Source organism: Pollicipes pollicipes, unplaced genomic scaffold, assembly GCF_011947565.3.
Source record: "Pollicipes pollicipes isolate AB1234 unplaced genomic scaffold, Ppol_2.1 Scaffold_5724;HRSCAF=6776_pilon_pilon_pilon, whole genome shotgun sequence".
In the NCBI taxonomy this organism is placed as follows: domain Eukaryota; kingdom Metazoa; phylum Arthropoda; class Thecostraca; order Pollicipedomorpha; family Pollicipedidae; genus Pollicipes; species Pollicipes pollicipes.
In genome coordinates, this window is record NW_023596746.1 from 23,567,531 (window position 1) to 23,587,554 (window position 20,024).

Sequence of the window (20,024 nt, forward strand, 5' to 3'; positions counted from 1 at the left end):
AGGCGTTCATATCTGGCGTTCGTGAACGTGATACAGAAGCCAATTGACTATCATTATATGAGAGCCAATTGATTTATTGACTTTATTATATCACATCTTATCACATCACATTAACTGACTTCCGTTACATCTCAATATCACGGAAGTCAATTGGCTCTCATTCAATGTTATGCAAGGTACGATGATGCAATGAAACCGTGACACATTGAGGAACACATTTAATGAATAGAGAATCGCGCTGTCTAGAGCAAACTTTCCACTTAAAAATTATACCGATAGGTCTAAGTGAGTTTGTTTCATCACATTTGATGCTTGCTTCAATATCTTCAAATGTGAGACATTCCCTTTAAGATCAGTCCTGAATGTAAGTCGTTAAGGGGAATGCTTCACATTTGAAGATATTGAAGTAAGCGTAAGAGATGGTGAAACAAGTTCACTGATAACTCTTGGTATGCGTTTTTAAAGGAAAGGACTGCTCCAGACAGCACAATTCTCTGTTTTGTAAATATTCTCCACAATATGTCATGGTTTGACTGCGTCATCGTACTATGAACACCATTGATTGAGAGCCAACTGCAGGTCGCTATGTATGGAAATCGCGCTCACCATCGCCAGATGTGAACGCCTCCACGGTTATATTTTTTTGGTCTTGATCGCCGCATGGACTTTGGAATAGCAGGATTTAAATAGCGTTTTGAATGACGTTGATATTCCATTTTCCTTTCTGTAGCAGTGGACCATATGTGGCAATAGATCACGTCCCAGGACAGTGTTATCGTAGGGAATCGGTCACGGCTCAGGGGCGATGCGTTAGCCCGTGGACGCGGTGGGGTGGGACGCGGTGATGCCGGCGAGTCGCACGCCGATCGTGTTGCGGGTGGGCTTGAATGAGGCATAAGAGATGCTGCTCGGGGCGTGTAGAGTGAGTCTCTCGGCGTTGGGTGCGGCAGTTCGCCGTTGTGTGTGGGGTGGTCCGCGGCGATGTGACCCCGAATACAAGCTATTTCGGCAAAAATGCCCGAGACCCCGGCAGCGGCTGCAGGCGGTGTGACGACGTCCATCACGGCTGGTGGCGCGACGACACCAGCGTCAGCCAGCGGGAGCAGGGCCGTCACGCGGGATGGAGGCGGGCCGTTTGACGCCGGCTCATCCCGGCGTACGATGGATCGTCGCGCTGGACCTAGCGAGCGTTCTCGCACGGGCACGGGCCGTGCTCAGCGATGAACGCGTCGCTGTGGCAGCGGCCGTGGCGCGTGCAGAGGCGCCTCCGCGAACCGACAAGGCGCTCACTACGACGCTGCTGGACGTGCGGTGAGTTGGGCCAGGTCGTCGTCGCCTGCCCGCGGCGCTGGACGGAAAGCGAGTCGGGGGACGCCGCGTCAGCGCGAGCGCCGTGTCCCCGCCTTGGGAGGTATCAGCGTGAGGACGCCGACAGACGTGCGGTTCTGTGCGGAGGCAGCTGTGACCCAGGAGGTCTGGAGGCGGATGCAACCGACTTTACGGCGAGGTTTAGCGGCGAGCAGCAGGCGTAGACGGTTGCCTGGAAGTGGACGGACGCCAGCGCCAGTGCTGCAGATGGCGGTGGAACGGTGGAGCAGCCTCCCGCGGTCGGTGGAACGGCGGAGCAGCCTCCTGCGACCGGTGGCGCGGTGGAGCAGCCTCCCGCGGCCGGTGGAGCGACGGGTCGGTCTCCCGCGGCCGGTGGGGCGATGGAGCGGTCTCCCGCGGCCGGTGTCGTCGAGACGCCGGACGGCGGGCGTGATGGAAGATGGCTGTTGGCTGACAACCCGGACAACGCGGAGCACGCATCAGCGGCGACTGGGACGGAACCGGTGGGCATCCTGGCCTGTCTTGAGCAGCAGGCGGAAGAAGTCGAGACGATGCCGCTGCGACGCAGCCAGCGTGTGCGCCGGCAACCGGGCCAACTTTATGGACAGTGTGTGTCGGGTGATTGGATAGTATGAACGTTGGTGTGAGAGTATGATCTTTGAGGATCAGGGGTGGGTGTAGCGGTGGACCATATGTGGCAATAGATCACGCCCCAGGACAGTGTTAACGTAGGGAATCGGTCACGGCTCAGGGGCGATGCGTTAGCCCGTGGACGCGGTGGGATGGGACGCGGTGGTGCCGGCGAGTCGCACGCCAATCGTGTTGCGGGTGGGCTTGAAAGAAGTATGAGAGGTGCTGCTTAGGGCGTGTAGAGTGAGTCTCTCTGTCGGCGTTGGGTGCGGCAGTTCGCCGTTGTGTGTGGGTTGGTCCGCCGCGATGTGACCCCGCATACACTTTCCCCGATATTTCTTTCCCCATTTTTGCGGGAGTGTAGCTCAGAAACTAAAGTTACCTAGGTCTTAGGAATGGCAGGATTGTAAACAGCATCGAAAGGTCCTTAAGATGTCGATTTCGGTTCAAAACCCCATAAAAATGTGCAACTACCTATTAGTAATTACCAGTTATTATCAATTACCTATTTTCAATACAATTACCACCCCTCTATATTTAGCCTTTACGGGCTAAATATAGAGGAGTGTATTAAAAACCACACAGGCGTTTGACACAGCCCATTGTGGCCCTATATTTCCGAAGTATTCGCGAAAACTTGACAGTTCATAGTCACTGATGTCAGTGGCTTAATCAACGTTGGGCGTGCTGTGACATTCCAAATTATAGGGAAGCTGATTTGTGAATCAGAACATAGATAGCCGCTACATTACTGCACCTCTTTGCTGCAGACCTGCTTAAGGACGTGCACTCAGTTATATTCACAAGACCAATGTGCATGCTTTCCTTAACACGCGCTCGGGTGGGATGTCAAATTGACCCCTCCCGGAGGTTTTTCCATAATGGTTCCCGAACGGCGCGGTGTGGCCGGACCAAAATTTTGCATGGCTGTCGACAATTGAATAGCGGATTGCTTGACATGAAAATTTAGATAAACCTTGTAAGGTCGCTGACCTATAGCGGGTCAAAGTCAGACCATGGTTTCAGCGAAGGCAATTTCTAGGGAATCGTCCAATCTGATACAATAACGGAGTGTTGACGAAGACATGCATCTTTGAGATGCTCTCTTAGGCACCACAAATGTTTAATGAACAAGTTACGTTGATCTAAGGTCAGGTATGAAGGTCAGACCAAGGTCAAAACCAACCTGATTTATTTCTCCATGGTCTCTAGATTTATTTCTGTATGGGATAGTTTGTGGTACTCATTTCGAATTTTTTGACGACAGGAACCGCGTTATAAATCTTCCATTGACTTCTTAGAGGCCAGAAAAGGTCATTGACCTAAGATGACCCAGGTCGACAATTTGTTTTAGGAGCATACTGCTTAGCGTAATCTTTGTCGCTTATTCAAATGCAAAATTCAGAGCAGTCTGGTATGATTTTGGTCACCATGGCCTTCAAAAGGTCAAACAAGGTTACTGACCTAAAATAGGGTCGTGACCTTTTGCTTAGAAACAGCTGCCTAGGTTCTGGGGGCACTTTAGAGACCAACATGAAATTTTTGACCTTGTTTGACCTTATTTGACCCGAAGATTATTATCTAGGAAGCTCAAACTTTGACCTATGTGAATTGACGTACAGGTCAAGACACCCTGTAAATTTGGCGTTTCTAGCTTTCATAGTTCCCGAGATCTCAGGGGGCCAAATTTACCCCCCCCCCCCACCCCCACCCACCCGAGCAAAGGGTATTTAGCCGGCCACCCGAGCGTGTGTTAAGGGTCAGGCACAGAAGAAGGCCATCTATATGATGTTGTATTGGATAGGGCAGACCAGGACCCGTCAGAGGTGCCAGGCGACGAAGAAAATGAAAGGAACCACCCCTTTACCGCCTCCCACCATCCCCTACGTAGTTCTGAAGCCGTTGAGGATTGATGCCGCATGGGGATTGGTGTTGGGGGTTGATGCTATGTGGGACACCGATGCCACACCGATATCGACGAGGCTAGTCAAGACGAGCAGTCCTATGCGTACAGTTTACCACAATTTTGCCTAACAGATATTATAAAGAGGTAAAGAGTGGTATTAGCAATATTGTGCAGGCCAATTTGTGGGTGACATTAACTGGGGTCATTCTGTAGTAACGGGGAAAAGCATAGAAAGCCTATCGAATTTCCAGGGACTGGCCAGTAACTATCATCAGTTGGGGAACAGGGGAAGGTCGAACGGTTTGACATCAAGTGGATGCTGGGATGGCTGGATGTGTCCGCAGTTCATTTAATCTAGCTTCTTCCAAGGACTGAGGCCTAGTTAACTCCCCGGCTCCAGTCGGACAGTTAACTGGTCGAAACGTTATGTCAATACCAAGACACCAGATTAGGAATGACGATAGCCTGCACAATTATTACAGCTGCATCTGATCTGTTTCCGTATACCGTGGAGATTTAAGCCGATCGGGCAACTCATTGCCACCAACGATCTCGAGGGTCTCTTGACCGAATTGGTTGCCTGTGCGTCATCAGGGAAAGCTTACCTTAAGAGTGGCCTTCACTCGCCCGGTGATTGAGTGTTTTCTGTACTCGTACCCCTTGAGTTTGTAATGCTACGAAAGCGTTCCAAACATACCAAATCATTTCAGAACTCCCTGACTTTCTTGGGAGACCCAAAGTAAATTATTGACCGAGGCTTGAGCGCTCTAGACATTCCGCAGGCTCCTGCGCCACGGCGCCGCGGGCTCTGTCGAACCGTGGAAGCCGCTTCTGAACATGAATCCGTTTCTGATCCAAAAACGGACGTTTGGGCCCCGTTTAAGCCGACAACAGCGTGTCAAGGTCGCTTTTGCTCGGAGGTGTCATGCTACTGGACAGTCATGTGACGTCATGCAACAGTCATGTGAGTCATGCCACGTGACGCTCCCGCCGCGCTTGTCTGTCGCCCGAAAAATGATGTCTCTCAGGCGAACATCGGTACACCTGACAAAAGATCAGGGCAAATTGAAAAGGGTCAAGCGTCGAGGAATTAGTTGGCAAACCAGAGCAGTGTAGATCGGGACGAGCAAAACAAAGCAGAACAGAGCAAAACATAACAGAACAATAAAACAGAAAAGGGTAGAACAGCACGGAGCAGAATAGAGTGGAGCCGAGCAGGACAGGGCAAAGAAGGACTAGACTGAGCACCACAGAGCGTAACGCAGCGGACCAGAACAGAGAGATGCAGGAGAGAACAAGTCGGGCCAATTTATTAAGAAATTGTTTCGTCATGTGGCTTAGTGTATTTCCCACCACATGACGTGATACATATATAAAATATAACGCTGTACGAAAGACACCAACCGATAAGACAAGCAATATTGCTCATGAAAGTAAGAGCACAAGGCGCGATAAGCTCTAACTCAGAACGATCAAGTTCCATGATTAATTCATTGCGTGTTCGAGGGCCGGTGATGGCCAACAGCAGGCAGTTCCGGGCCGTGGCTGCGGGACAGAAACCAGGCGGCGCCACTTCGACAGGCGGAAAGCTGGCGGTTCCAGCACGCCTGCCCACGTCGCTCGAATAATGCATGGTAACGCGAGAGCACGCGCGGTGAGCAGCGAGCGGATTGGGGCACGCGCGGTGAGCAGCGAGCGGATTGGAGCCCGCACGGTGATCAGCGAACGGATTGAAGCACGCGGAGGATTGAAGCGGGATATAGCACAGGAATACGCGGACCTCTCAGGGCCCTGAACATGCTGATACTGTTACGGCGGGTGACCGGGTCACGCCCACCACACCACTCAGGGCCTCCGCGAAAGGCGAGATACGGTCAACATCACGTACCCCCGAGACAGTGGCTATTTAGAGAAGAGCCGTCAGACCATGACCCGCCCATCGGGTGATGTAGGTGCCCCTCTTGGGGATTACGACTCATGGCCAACGGGACGCCCAGAGCGTCCTATTGTCCAGCATTTCGCAATTGCCAGGACTCTTGGATATCTTTACAACACGTGTTGCATCCATTTAACACCAACGGCGCCTTAAACGCAAACGTAGTCATTTGGCCCTCCTGTGTGAGCTTCAAGCGGACTCCCAGACATAAAATGGCTTTTCTCATGCCTAAAAGAACACTATAAGGTCTGATAAGATTAAAATCCATTTGTCCAATCTTGACCCATCAGGCATGATGTGATAACGAAGTATGCACGATAATGGTGCCTACCGCAGGTGCCCATTTGCATTCTTGTTGCCACCCCCACCCCCACCCCCCCACCCCCCAAGTCAAATCCCCCCCAACGGCGATAACAATGAGAACATCAAAACTGGAATATCAAAATTACGTCAATCTTGATGAGTTTTCAAAGAAATGTTTCGCAGGTAAAGGGAACAAAGAAAATGCATACTGCTATGTCATGTTCAGATAAATACCGCTGGCTGAGCTGGTACCACTTAAGACCCTCACATCCGGACTGGGTATAGTTAAGCGTTTCTGTGTTTGCTGCACGCTGCATACTGCACGTTATTGAGCGATGTTGTAAGTTCTGTATACCACACCAATGTGCGTTATTCTGCCGCCACGTGTCATCGGCTAGCTACCGGTGAATGCGAGGCGCATGACAGAAAACCTATCGAAGATAAGCGCCCCATATCGTAACAACATCATTATCTGTATATGCTCGGAAGAGTCATTGGAATTTGTCAACCATCCACGCTGATGTAAATATTCACCAGAGCAGTTAGGAAAACCCGGTCGTAAACATCAGCCTACGAGACCGATAGCGGTAATCGTCCGACCACGCCCACTACAGAACCAACACTTGTCGTGTGGAACATGCTAAACGCGAGTACCGTGGTCGCGAGCCTGTAACCTGTTTTGCGGCTTCCGAGGCTTTCGTGACAGCCTTTGAAGGGAGTGTTTTACTTTTGTGTAGGGCTTTGTACTGAGATTGCATACTGAAGTACCGAGAACCATTTTGAGAGCCATTCAAGAGAGCTTTTTTGAATACCATTCAATGCAATTTACAACCATGCCCTTCCTAAGGCTTCGAAACCTTTTGTTTCTGAGTTATACGCACGTGAACTTGCGCAGACTTTTTCGTGCAGCCTATTTTAAGTTTACCCGGACATGCATGGCGCCATGCAAACGTCACTGGCCATGCAGCACTAAAGGTCAAAACCAATGTAGTCGTCGGATCATTCGTGTCTGGCGTATGTCAACAAGATTCGTGGCATCGACGGTTGGCAGTCGGACTTTTACCAGCTTGATGCGTTGAGTGAAAATTACGAACACGAATCACGTTCTGTTGTGCCTTATTCAGGATCTTGGGCAGTGTTACTAGAGATGACGGAAATGACATTGGGAATCACGTTAAGGATACCGCCGCAACCGAGCACGTGAATGCAGGTAAACGATATCAAGTGGCTGACAAATGTAGAAGTGCACCACGAGAAAGGGCCAAACACGGGCGCGTAATGATATTTTGGTACAACAAAAAACGCACCACACAACAAGCCACCGATCGGCAGATTGAAACACTTCAAATGAGTGAGCCTGTCCGCTACAGTGACAATTCTGACACGACCAGTCTGACTGCGGCTTTGGTGTCATAAAACGTTCTATGACGCAATCAAACGATGACGTTTTGAGTAGAATATTTACCACAAAGTGAAACTGTGCTGTCTAAAGCAGTCATAAAAACAAAACAATACTAACATGTGAAATTATTTCGTCATAACTGACGCTTGGCCCACTATCTTCAAATGCGGAGCATTCCCTTAAACAGTCGCGTACATTAGCTGACACTCATTATGCACGAGGCCGTTCGCGTTCAGCAACATCTGAAGACACGTGACATCGACCCTACATCCATCGACCATCGACCTAATTACACTGACACCCGACGTCACCTCCACGCCGAGACAGAACGAGAAAACATGTTGGTGTAGGGGTGTAGTTTCCTACTTAGTTGGGAGGCTCTGTCTACCTAATTTCGAGAGGAAGTTGGGCACAATCCGGGAGAATTCTGCTTCAGTTTATTTTGAGGTGAGTTTAGTCATTTTCCCCGCCTAGCCCTAAGCTTATTTCGCGAGAACGCACCACTGGAGGCTAACTCTATCAATGGTGGAGGCTTATTGACGCTGACAAACGACGGATTCAACAGCACATCACTTCCGCGTCCAGTCCATAGCACAGACTTAGGTGGAAAGCGTGTTGTTTAAGAGGCAGGTGGACCAAAATCGCTGTAAGCTGGTCGTCTCCTTACACAAACCGTGTGGCGGAACCCTAGTTTTCGTGGATCTCGACCGTATTGAATACGGATTGTGATCTTAGATGGTTTTTCGCATTACACATTGCACAAAAATAAGATGCTGAATGGAAGGAAATAAATATTAAAAAAGCGATAGCCTCGTTCCTCGCCGAGGAGCCTGGAGAACAGAGAAACATACGCGTTATATCTATACATCTATCTCTCCATTCTTTAGGCTATTTTGCGGGCCTTAAGGCTATAACTACCGTTTTGTTTGTATGTATTGCAAGAAGCAAGCTTGTGTGCAAGCAATGCAAGCAACGACTTGCAAATGCAAGCAACGACTAACGTAATTTGCCGTGTTATTCTTAATTCCACGTTTTTATATTTTCCATTAGGGACGCCCTCCCATCTTCGTCCGGGCACTTCCATCACCTTCCAGAATCAGGTGTTAATGATATGATGTGAGCCGTTTTTAGCATGAGTTTATAGCACGCTTACGCGCAGTCAGAGGCGGCGAGAACGGTCTTCGGCGAAAGGAAAGATGTGAAACCCAGGCCGCGGTCTCTATGGAGTCTGCGCGGTCTCTATGGATCGCGCGGGGTCGGCTGCCGCAGCTAGCGGCTGACGGCCGCTGGCGGACCGAAAACGGCCGTGTAGCGGCAGGTGATACCTTCAAATGCTTCATCAAACTAGCGTGTTCTCCGGGAAGGCCTGGTCGGAGACTCAACCCATGCAATTTCATCGTTGGTGGTCTGAACCAGTCTGAACGAATTAGCGGTTATGACACCACGAACATTCATCACGACGATGAAATATTTACTTTTCGTGTGGGTGTAAGTGCTGATCCGATCGAAGAATCAGTCTGAAATTGCACAAGTGAAACAAACGGCCAGTAGTGCGATTTCAACGTAACGAAAATGTATACAGTGTCAGGAAGTACCATTTCCCGGTGCGTGGGAGTTTCGCCCGCCTCAGTTCGCCGCTTAGTATTGGCAGCAGGAGCCGACGCCGCAAGGCACGTGGAGGCTGTAACGCCGGGAGTCTGTATTCTTACGATTAACGATTGCGACCGGTCGTGCTCCAGCCAATTTGTGTCATGCACGCCGTTTCGTTCTGAACAAGTATGCACGTCCCAGGTCAACCAGGATTGACCGCGCTGATGACGCGGGTAACTCTATGTGATGGTATGCTGATATATGGTATGTGAAATAGCTCCGGCTGAACGAGCTCGGTTAACACAATGAATGCAATACAAAAATTATGATACAGTCGGGACTAGAACAAGTGATCCCTGTAGATGACCGTTCTCTTCGTCAAACCGTCCTGAGGTGTCTGATTGTGACCCCCCCCCCTCCCCCACGCAGGTGCCGCCGAAATTTGTATTCCAGACATACGAAAATAGCACCGATAGATTGAGCATTATGATGTGCTCGAATGTGAAGTGATGCCCGTGATGCCAGTCTTGAAGCATAAAGTGCACGAGCCAGCAAAAACTAACCACCACCTTTTGCATTGCTTTTTTAATGTGGCGTTCTCATTCTAACGTCATTTCACACCCGGGCACCGCCTTTTTACCGACTGATTCAATCATTTTACTGAGCATGAACCACTTTGAAGAAGCGGATGTTCTGAGGTTGAAACTGCTAAGCACTATCAAATTTGCTTTGGTCACATTATGGCGTTACAGTGCGGTGAATAGCAAGGAAAACATGGGCAGCGACTATTCAAAAAATATCACGAGCATTATGCAGCGGCCTTGCTAAGCCCTCATGAGTACAAGTTAGCTTCTCTGCTCGTTGGGCCATCTACCGCGCACCCCGTGAGGTAACTTGAGCGGTGAACAACAGCAGGCCAGACGGAGAGTTAGGAGAGCGGTGAACGGCAACAGGCCAGACGGAGAGTTAGGAGAGTGGTGAATGACACCAGATCAGACGGAGAGTTAGGAGAACGGTGAACGACAACAGACCAGACGGAGAGTTAGGAGAGCGGTGAACGACAACAGACCAGGCGGAGAGTTGAGACGGTGGTGGACGACAGCAGACCAGACGGAGAGTTAGGAGAGTGGTGAACGACAACAGGCCAGGCGGAGAGTTAGGAGAGCGGTGAACGATAACAAACCAGACGGAGAGTTAGGAGAGCGATGACATCTGATCAAGTGTAACATGCAAGAACGTTGGATCCGTCTGGCCCTGCTAGCATTTATACATTTGTCGTAGCGCAACTTTGTGTTAGAGCTGCGGTGGTCGCTATACGCGCTTAACATAACGCCAGTTTATAGGGGTGCAGTTTATGCGTTTTGACCGGCACGGTGCTCATCAGGCGTAGCATCCACGAAACGACCTAACTGTGTGGATTGGTATGGGAAGAAATGGTACCTGGCGGTACATCCTTACCAGCACGTGTGCGGTCTTCAACGGTTTTCAGGCAGCAGCAATCTGGCCAGAGATGCTTTAGAGACCGTGGAGTCGCACTGCAGGGTCTGCGGTTGGGACTCTTGCTTCTTGGTCTGCTTGAGGGACTCACATGAGTCCACGACTCCCCCTTGTGTTACACTCGTGGGCCAGTGTCCAACTTGTATTCAGCGTCAAGGGCGGACCGTTTTGACCGAAACCATTCCCCATGGTCGAATACACAGCAAGCCATGTAGGCCGCTCTTTCCCCTTACCGAACCACTGTGATGATTTTTATGACATCGAAAGCAGTGTTTTCTAAGATGAACTAAAGTGGAAGAGGTGGACTCGACGGTGAGTACAAAAAAGAGGTGAGCAATAGGCATCACTTTGCTTTTTGTCTGAGCTGATTGTAATTGAGCTGCGTCGAAAAAGATGCCACTGAGTATTTACGTCTTAATTAAGTCGCTAAATGCATTCGAGGAATTTCCAAAAGAAACGGAAAATTTTATAACCGTTTCCGTGTTCCACCAAGCCCGCTGAATAAGCTTAGACCATTTGTCTTACTGGAAACAGCAAATGTGTGTATATCGGGATCATAAATTGACACCGGTCCAACACGCAGCACAGATTTTGGAGGTGCATTGCAACCGATTATTTATTAGGATCACGCCAACTGGGCCATGCTGAATATCTCAAGGCCTCGAAGACCAACGCACCGAGAAACATTGTCTTCTACGTAATCCTCAAGAAAGGTGCACTGAGATGAGAGCTGGACCAGTTATCCACTGGACTATTCCCTTCGATATCCCAATGGCTGTTGCTAACGTCCCTAGCCGAAAGCTGGGACACCGCACCAGCGCGGGGAATCTCAACACAGCAGTGCCCATTAATCCAGAAAGCGACCAGCCAGTTAATCTTCCTTAGTCTCCGCAACAACGTCAAGAGACGACTGGGTGCGACTGCCACGCCCAGCTGCAGTAAAGATAAGTTACGCCGACATCAAGAACTTTAAGCTTGTACGCGGCGTCTCTCCCAAGTCTCAGCCAAGAGCTGTGAAATCTATCAAATAGGTAGAAAATACAAATGGTTAAATTTGTGCCGAGACTTGTCTGGCGAGTCGTTATATTGCTGTGGTTGGTAATGCTGATTTGCAGTTCTCAAGGGATGACCTTAGATACCAGGGCCAAGAACGATGGCCGGCAGCTCAGCTGCGGCAACACCTGGATAAGCTAATATGCTACAAGGTTTATGTAAAAAATGCTATAAATTCTTGGAGCAAACGAAAGTGATAATTCATGAAGTCCTCGTTAACGACTTGCGCGGTGAGGTGGTGTCGGGTCACTTTTTTGTAATGGGTTGCGCAAATGGCGTCACAGGACGCGGTTTTGTCTCAGCTGAGTCTTAATGGAGATCCATGTAAGCCTAGCACTAGAAATCCAGGGTGAGGTCACAAGTTGGAGTACTGTTATTTTCTTGAAAACGTTGCCGTATTTGAAAAGGAAAAACAATTTTTGGAACCCGGAATCATGGATATCAGCTTTACTTGTTCAACAACAACGAGTCAACTCAAATCAACAATTAGTGTACGTAATTCACGAGGCATCATGTGTGCATAACCGTCTACTAGGGTCCGCGTAATGTTGTGTATGCAGATAAACAATATTTGTTTTTTTACGTTCAGTGCGGGCGAAGTTCAGCCGTTATAACAGGCTCCTGAGTGACTTATAAGGCTCTTTTCTAAAAGAACGGGGGCTGCTTAAGTACCCAATAGTCCTCAAACAAAAATGGTGCCCCTCTTAATTTTCTGTGGCCCTCCACTTCGGCAATTCTAAAGGGTTCAGAACCTCGAGACAATTATGGCCCCGAAGTTCGCCCATTTCTGCACCCTGTGCGATGACGTGCTGCAGCCCCGCTTAAGATTCGGAGGCAACGCAGGATATGTGGAGAAACGTGGCCTCGGACCAGGAGTGTTTGGGCTTCAGGCACTGGGTGATGTCCAAATGTGCAGCAATATCAGAGGATGGAATTTTACTTCTTGGACACGTCAACGTCTGAAGGCTGGCAATTTTTAGGATAGGAAATGATCGACATCACTCCCTGTGCTTCCGAAGAATTCGATGGTCTTAGTCTGTAATCAGATATGTCGAAATGCAAGAATGTAGTTCTTTTGAGCTTTTAGGCCGTATTGACAGGGGACTGGATAGTCTTGGTTGGGAGCATGTTGACGTGTTTATATGTCCAAAAAGTATTGCACGTTGCAAGCAGTTTATTGTCATTGGTTTTCTCTATGGGGCGCAGGAACTAAATGGGGGAATGCGGGAGCGGTTAGGTCGCCAGATTCCTGAAAAGTTGATTAGCCCAATATGTGTTGAATGGAAGAAAAACCAGAAGTGGCTATTCCCCGCCTCAACTGAGGCACCTTTATTGCAGCTGGATTTTTGAAATGACAGATCGTTAGAACGAACGGGAACTTACAGCCTGGCACTATCGGCGTAGGATACTTGACGCCCGTGAGGTGGATAGGAAGACCTACGTCGCTCGTGAAGAGGACTGGGTCGACCAAGGACCTCTGGGGGATGTTTTCAGACAGCGATAGGCATGACAAGCCCCTCTCACCACCTCACGCAATTCACCAAGGCGGCTCTCGATCCGAAGGCAGATGAAAGCAGCAGCGTCGTGGACAGCACCGGCCCGAACAGGACGGCACAGTATAGACAGCAAAACAGAACAGGCAGCACAGCAGAGGAGCAGACCAGGGCAGAGGACAACCGAGTAGACCAAAGCCAATTAGAGCAGGGGGAAAAGCAGGGTACATCAGGGCGGAGCAGAACTACGCAGCTCGAATGTCCCCCGCCGATTGGGAGCGTAGACCACGAGCGCGCACCAGACCGCGTTATGAACCGGCGACGGTCCGGGTGGGGAGGGCCGGCCTGGCGGGCTCCACCGGCCGGACGACCCACCTGAGGATGAGGCCCAGCATGGTGCGGGGCGCCGGGTGCCGGTGTGGAGCGTACCGCGGCCGGTACTGGTGCGGCCAGCGGCCCGGCCGGCGACCGCCGTCGGAGGCGGGCGCGCGCACCGGCGCACCTGGATCCCGCCGCCCCCACCGCCCCCACCGCCCACCGGCCCACGCAGAAAGGCATGCAAGGCAGGTCTGTGGCCGCCGACAGCCAAACGGAGGCCATTCACTCGTTACTGGGTCATAAGGTCTGCCGCTTCTTTGAGAAGAAGCGCGAGAGCACTTGCGCTCTCTAGCGGGGGTTTCCCGCACACATTGCTCATGCGTCTTTCATTCTGTTGCAGTTATGACTGGGAGTGAAATGGGATCTCACCGTGCGCGTAACAGCAGAAAATGCAGAAATAGTCATACAACGAGAAATGTCGCAGCATCAGAGCGTTGCTACCTGAATGACTCGCGTTCATGTGCATTTGTAGACGTATATAAGCTGCATAGGTAAAACTGGTCTCCACTTGGTGCATACAGGTGATGCCAGTTCGCGACTGGAAAAGGACTACCTGAGTCCGTGGCCACGGGGCCATACTGTGTGCTCGTGGTACTTACTTCACGTGAATACCCGCCTGACACGTTTCACGAAAGGTCTCGTGTACACGTGATACCTTATCTTTGCCCCTGCCCAATAAGGCCTTTGCCTGATGTTATATGGATTGTTTGTGGACTGAGCAAACTGTTTTGGGGTTGGTTGCTCAACATCTAAACCACTCTTGCGTGTACGGAACTACCACGCGACGAGGTTGGCGACCTGTCGTCGTACGCATCCCTGATAGCATGCGTATTTCCGTTAGTTTGTGTATCAATATTGTCTTGAGATTAGGTCAATCTGTGAACAGCTCGTCAACAGCATCGGCAAAGCAGAACATCACCAGCACCCTTAAGATTAGGTCAAGGAAATGGCCCTGACCTAATCTCAAGGGTGCTGGGGATGCTCTATGTTGCCGATTCCTGTCGACGAGCTGTTCACAGATCATGTCTGACGACCTGTTCTGGTATGACGGCTGTCATGGCTGCGTGAATCATGCCCATTCTATGATACTTGACAAGGGTGTGTATGTCAGCCCAGTGAAGTTGCCTGAAGATGTCAATAGCGTGATCGTTCTTTTGCCAGTCACTGATCACTCGCGCACCAAAGTTCAGCAGCTGCATTCTGTGAAGTTGTGTGACGTTACGTGTCACTGATGACGATATACGAGTACAGTATCGCACAACGATAGTGAACAGAGCCTGGACAATTTTTGCATGAATCGCGTTCCGTATGACACGTTTAGCGTGGCAGACCTATGAGGCTCATGACACAAACAACTAGATTTTCACAACTCTAGAGGAGGTACGGGGTACCCAGAAAATTCAGCAAGACGGATGGCAGGGCGCTCGGCGTGGCCGGCACGTTCGGTAGAAGGGTAGCGTTCCAGTCTCCATAGGCAGCGCGGCAATGGTGGCGCAGCTAACACCGGGCGGCTACCAACGGGCGGGCAAAAACGACTACCAATCGGAAAGTAGTGTTTTCTAATGTTCTGGGAAATTAAATCATGAGTGCAGGAGGTAGCATCGGCCATATCTTTCACCTGTGTAATTTTCAAATTGATAATTGACATTTCCATATTATCATTTCCAGAACCACGAACTCTCGATGTCGGTAATAGCGGAATATTTGTAGCGTGTGCTGCTTGTCACTAGTAGTCAACATTGCGTATATGAAATATATGACCCAGCCTAGCCTTTGGAAGATTGGAATTGATTTTTGAAAGGTTTCGAAACATCATTTTTCGACAAATGGTCGTTCTGGCACCCTCGCCCTGCCTGGTGTTAGTTACAGCGGCTAACGTCGCGCGGTTCGACAGGGACTGCAAAACCCATTTGTGTTTTTGCCCCTAAAGGCTGCAAGCGCACATGGTCCGAGCTATCTTCTGCATTTTTACGATAGCCGATTCTGAAAAAAAACGCTGGCTTTCTCGGGCAAACAGATGCTGGGCCAATACAGCTTTTAACCTGTTCCACCGAATCTCCCCCATTGGTTTGTCAACGGATTTAGTCCACTTTATTTTATACCACTATATCACTACATTTTTTATTTTTTGACGGGAGGAAATTTAAATTGTGAGATTGTATCATCAATCAACCGTTCTTAATTCAGGCAACATAGTAGCCCTACAGGGGCGGATCCAGAGTGGTGTGTGGGGGGGGGGGGGCACTAGGGGCAAGCGCCCCTTACGATCGGAAAGTAAAGGCGCTCCTCTAGAGGCCGCCCTAGGGCGCTCCTCCCTAGCAGCGCTTGTTAAGGTGCGCTCAGCACGAGGCGGGGCATGCAGGGTGTTTAATGGTCATAAAGACTCATAAAATATAAGCAGAGTAAAGTGGGGCAAGTTGAGCACGATGGTAAGTGTAGCCCCCCCCCCCCGTCCCCCTCCATATCCTCTTCTAAGACTCAACTGTTTCCGAGCGGCTGCCTGGTGGTTGTGGTTGAGCCTTATGGCTATACAACACTTGTTTTTTTATCCTCCCATTCTCAAGTGTCGGAGATCAGCCATGAAGCAGAAAGTGGCGCATTTGAACGCGCTGGTAAATGGATTCACCCTCGTATCTCCCCTCCCAAGACTCCATTGTTTCCGAGCGGCCGCCCGATGGGCCGCTTGAGAAGCTCGGCCTTTCCTGTTTTGCCGCGAGCGGTGGTGGGCGGGCGATCAGCGCGCTCTGAGCATCAATATGAATTTGCAGCCATGTCTGCACCTGAAATCTTCCTAGACTTCGCGCGGCTGAGCTTGAAAGCAAATCGTTGGCCACGCTGTTTTTTTGTCACATGACATTGGGGCAACTTGTTCCAGCATGGCTGTGGATAAGATGATCATGGCTCAATTTAACCTAATACAGGAGCGACTCGTCATAGGCTACGTTTCTGGCTCGTGCCACCGCTTTCAGTAAGCGCACGGTGGGATTATTGTTTTAAATAACTTGGAGGGAGGGTTAGAAAAATATCCACGCTTGGCTGGGGGCATCTACAACGCTGATGAAGCGGGCGTAATCACGGTGCAAGACAGACACCAAAAAGGGTGGTGGCTAAGACAGGGTCGAGGCAGGCGGGTTCCATCACTGCGCAGAAAGAGAAGTGTTTATGCTGGTTCGTGCAGTCTACGCCGCCGAGAATTCTGTCCCACCACTTGTCATTTTCCTGGAGTGAACTTCAAGGGACCACTTCTTTCGGGGCGCACCTGCAGGCACTGCAGGATGTGCAACGAAGGGGATAGGTTAACGAGGATATATTTCTCAAGCACCTCGACCCCTTTCAAAGACTTACTCAGTGCTCGGCAGAGCAACAATTCCCCATCGTCCTGGATAACCACGCCGCCCATATCTCACTTGGGACAAGTGAGTTCGCACGTGCCGGCGGGGTCACGATTCTCACGCTTTCGCCGCCCACATCTCGCCGCCTTCAGCCTCCGGACGTAGCGGTCTTCAGTCCGCTGAAAGGTCCACTACAACAGGGCGATGACGGACTGGATGCGGCAAAATCCTGGCATGACTGTGGCCATCTGCAAAGTCCCACAGCTCGGGGATGTCGCGTGGACCAAGGGATTCGCCGGGTGCAACATTTCGTGCGCGTTCAGAGGGACTGGGATCTCCCTTTTCAACAGAGAAATCTACCCACAGTACGAACAGCCACCGGCAGATGTGATCGACAGGCCACCACAGGATGCCTCTGGCGCTGGACCAAGTGGCACCCCGCAGAGGGCAGGCGCCGCAGGTGCATGGCCAAGAAGCGCCCTGCGTGGAGGGGCATCTCCAGCGCGAGGCCATGTGGTGCCCTGCATGGAACGGGCGTCTCCGGCATAGGATCAAGCGGCGCCTTGCACGGAGCGGGAACCTCCGGCGCGGAACCATTTGGCGCCCTGCAGGCAGTGGGCGCCTCCGGCGCAGGACCAGGCAGCGCCCGTTTACGGACTGAGCTGAGATCCAGTGGAACCGTGCAGGATGCACCAGTCACCTATGTTGCGGTGAAAGCTATATTACCCATACCAAGGGCTCCATCACGAAAGATTGGAACAGTTAATCGTAAGCGAGGCAGATCACTGGTACTGAATCGGCTCCCGAAAAGAAGCGACTTGCAAGAGCAACAGAAAACGGGGAGCACGTCGTTACGTCGGAAAGCAAAGCCAAAAGGCGGAAAGGCGAGGCGGAGGTCAACAAAGAAGAGAACACTTCCTCCTGCCATAATAGCGATTAAGATGAAAATGTCCATCACATGTCATCATGTAAAGGCTAGGAACATCTGCGCATTCTTATAGATGGCGAATAGTGCCCAACTTGACACGATACGTGGAGCATATTACCCCTCGCGCGGGTAAGGGTGTGCAATCGAATTTTGTCGTGAAAAATAAAAAGCTACGTTCATTATACAGAAATTTGCATACACCACTGAGCACTAACACGTGCACAACAAATTAATGTTTCACCGTATACAGTCAAAAGATTCAAAGATTCGAGCAAATAGGCATCACGCATCCCACTCTATCCAAACATGCAAGCGAGCTGAAGTAAACAGGTGTCATGCATCGCTCACCGATTGTGCATGCAACGATTTCAATTGAACAGCATTGCACACCATGCGACAGGCATAACTTACACATGTAAACGATTTTAAGCTAGCACTATTATGCTTAGAGGCACTTATCACGTTCGCATAATTGGCCATGATGAGCCCTGTGTGTTACAATTTGGCCGCCGACTTTTTATAAGAATATATTCATGCATTTTCCTGTCTGGGTGGTTCTGTGCTCCGTAGGTGACTTTGAGCTCTAAAAGGGAAATAGAGTTCATACTTCCCTCGATTTCAGCCTGAGCATGTTTTGCTAAAAAATGGTCACCGAAAGGTGTATTCCCTGTTTTGTGTTTAGCGTCTCGCGGGTGTCCATTATATCTCAAACGAATAGGGCGCATGGGCTCCCCGACAGAGGCTATGTCCCTGCCATGTTTTTCACACAGTTTACTCTTGATTCGTAAACCACGTTTTTTTGCGTGAAAACCCCTTGAAGCCCAGAATTCCATAAATGACATTTATTGCCACCCGGGCACTTAAGCTTCGAGTAGAAGACTTTACCAGAGACAACAATCTCCTTGTCGTTTTTCCAAGCCATGCGTACGTGCATTTTTTATTTTTGAACAATGTGCTTGATTTTCCAAAGCAAATGCTCATCTATGTAAGGTAGCGTTAAGAATCCGTCTTCCGATAGGACGTGTTCGCGCCTCCTACCACACCCCCCCCGCGCTCTAGACTTTAATTCTTCCAACATTCTGCCTAATAGTTGCGGAGAATATCCGTTACCCAACCGCAAAGCTCATATTTTGTTTGTGCTTTCTTTCCTTTTCACTAATTGATGAGTTGTTTAGAGCCCTATCGAATATGTTACGATTATGCTGTGCTAAGTGGAAGTTGGATGCTTAGACTCGCAGCGCAGAATGATACCAGAATTGGCTTGATAAAGAGCCCCGTTTCTAACGTTGTGCGGTTTCCTGCTTTCCACCGTCACTAGCGTATCCAAGTAGGGGAGCCCTTTCCGCCCCCCGTATGCTCCACCGCAAAAGCTAAATTTGGGTGCTGGTTATTCATGAACTCTAAAAACTCCTCAAGGGCACGCTGGCCGTGAGTCCATACTCCAGTATATAATCGATGTATCTAGCTAAAAAAGTTGGCTTTAATGGGCCAGGGCTTTGTTTCAAATTGATTTAAATATATTATCGCCAGAGAGGAGCGCATGGGTTCCCAATTGCTATTCCCACTTTTGTCGGTAGATTGTCGATCCGAACGAGAAAACATTATCTGGATACACTGCCCTAAATACCGCAGATATCCTCTTTTGCTAGACCTAGAGCATCAATGTCATGGAAATGTTTCGCTGCTTTAGCTTTCACGGCAGCGATAGCCTCATTGACTGGTGTATTGCCATATGAACTGACAACATCTACACTGAAGAAATGCTGCCTTCTGGTAACCCTTTTGCCTGCGAATGATTAGAAGCCTTTTTTTAAAAAAAGTCTCTGGTGTCCCGCACATGATTGGGAAAAAGGTCAAACCTCAAGAGCTGGTTGAGCTTTTCTCTAAAAGACACGACGTTTTTCTGTAGGACCACCGCACAATATGACAGGTCTAAGGGGCACTGCAGGCTTGTGATCTTTACGCAGCCCATATAGGATCAAGCGTTCTACTGTGTCTAGGTGTCAAATATGTGTGATGGTTTTGTTCGAAAGTTTTCCGAATTTTTTTCCGCCAATACACTGGACAACTTACGTATGCAGTCCAAAGCTCTGAAATCCTGCATATGACCAGTTCATGAAAATGTAAAGAGACTCATCTTACTCTACTTAACCCTATGCCCGAAACCCACGTGCTGGAATGAAGAAGAAAGAAAAGAAGACAGTGGCAGCCACCCCCGAGACCCAAATTTAGTTCCCTGTCTCTTGT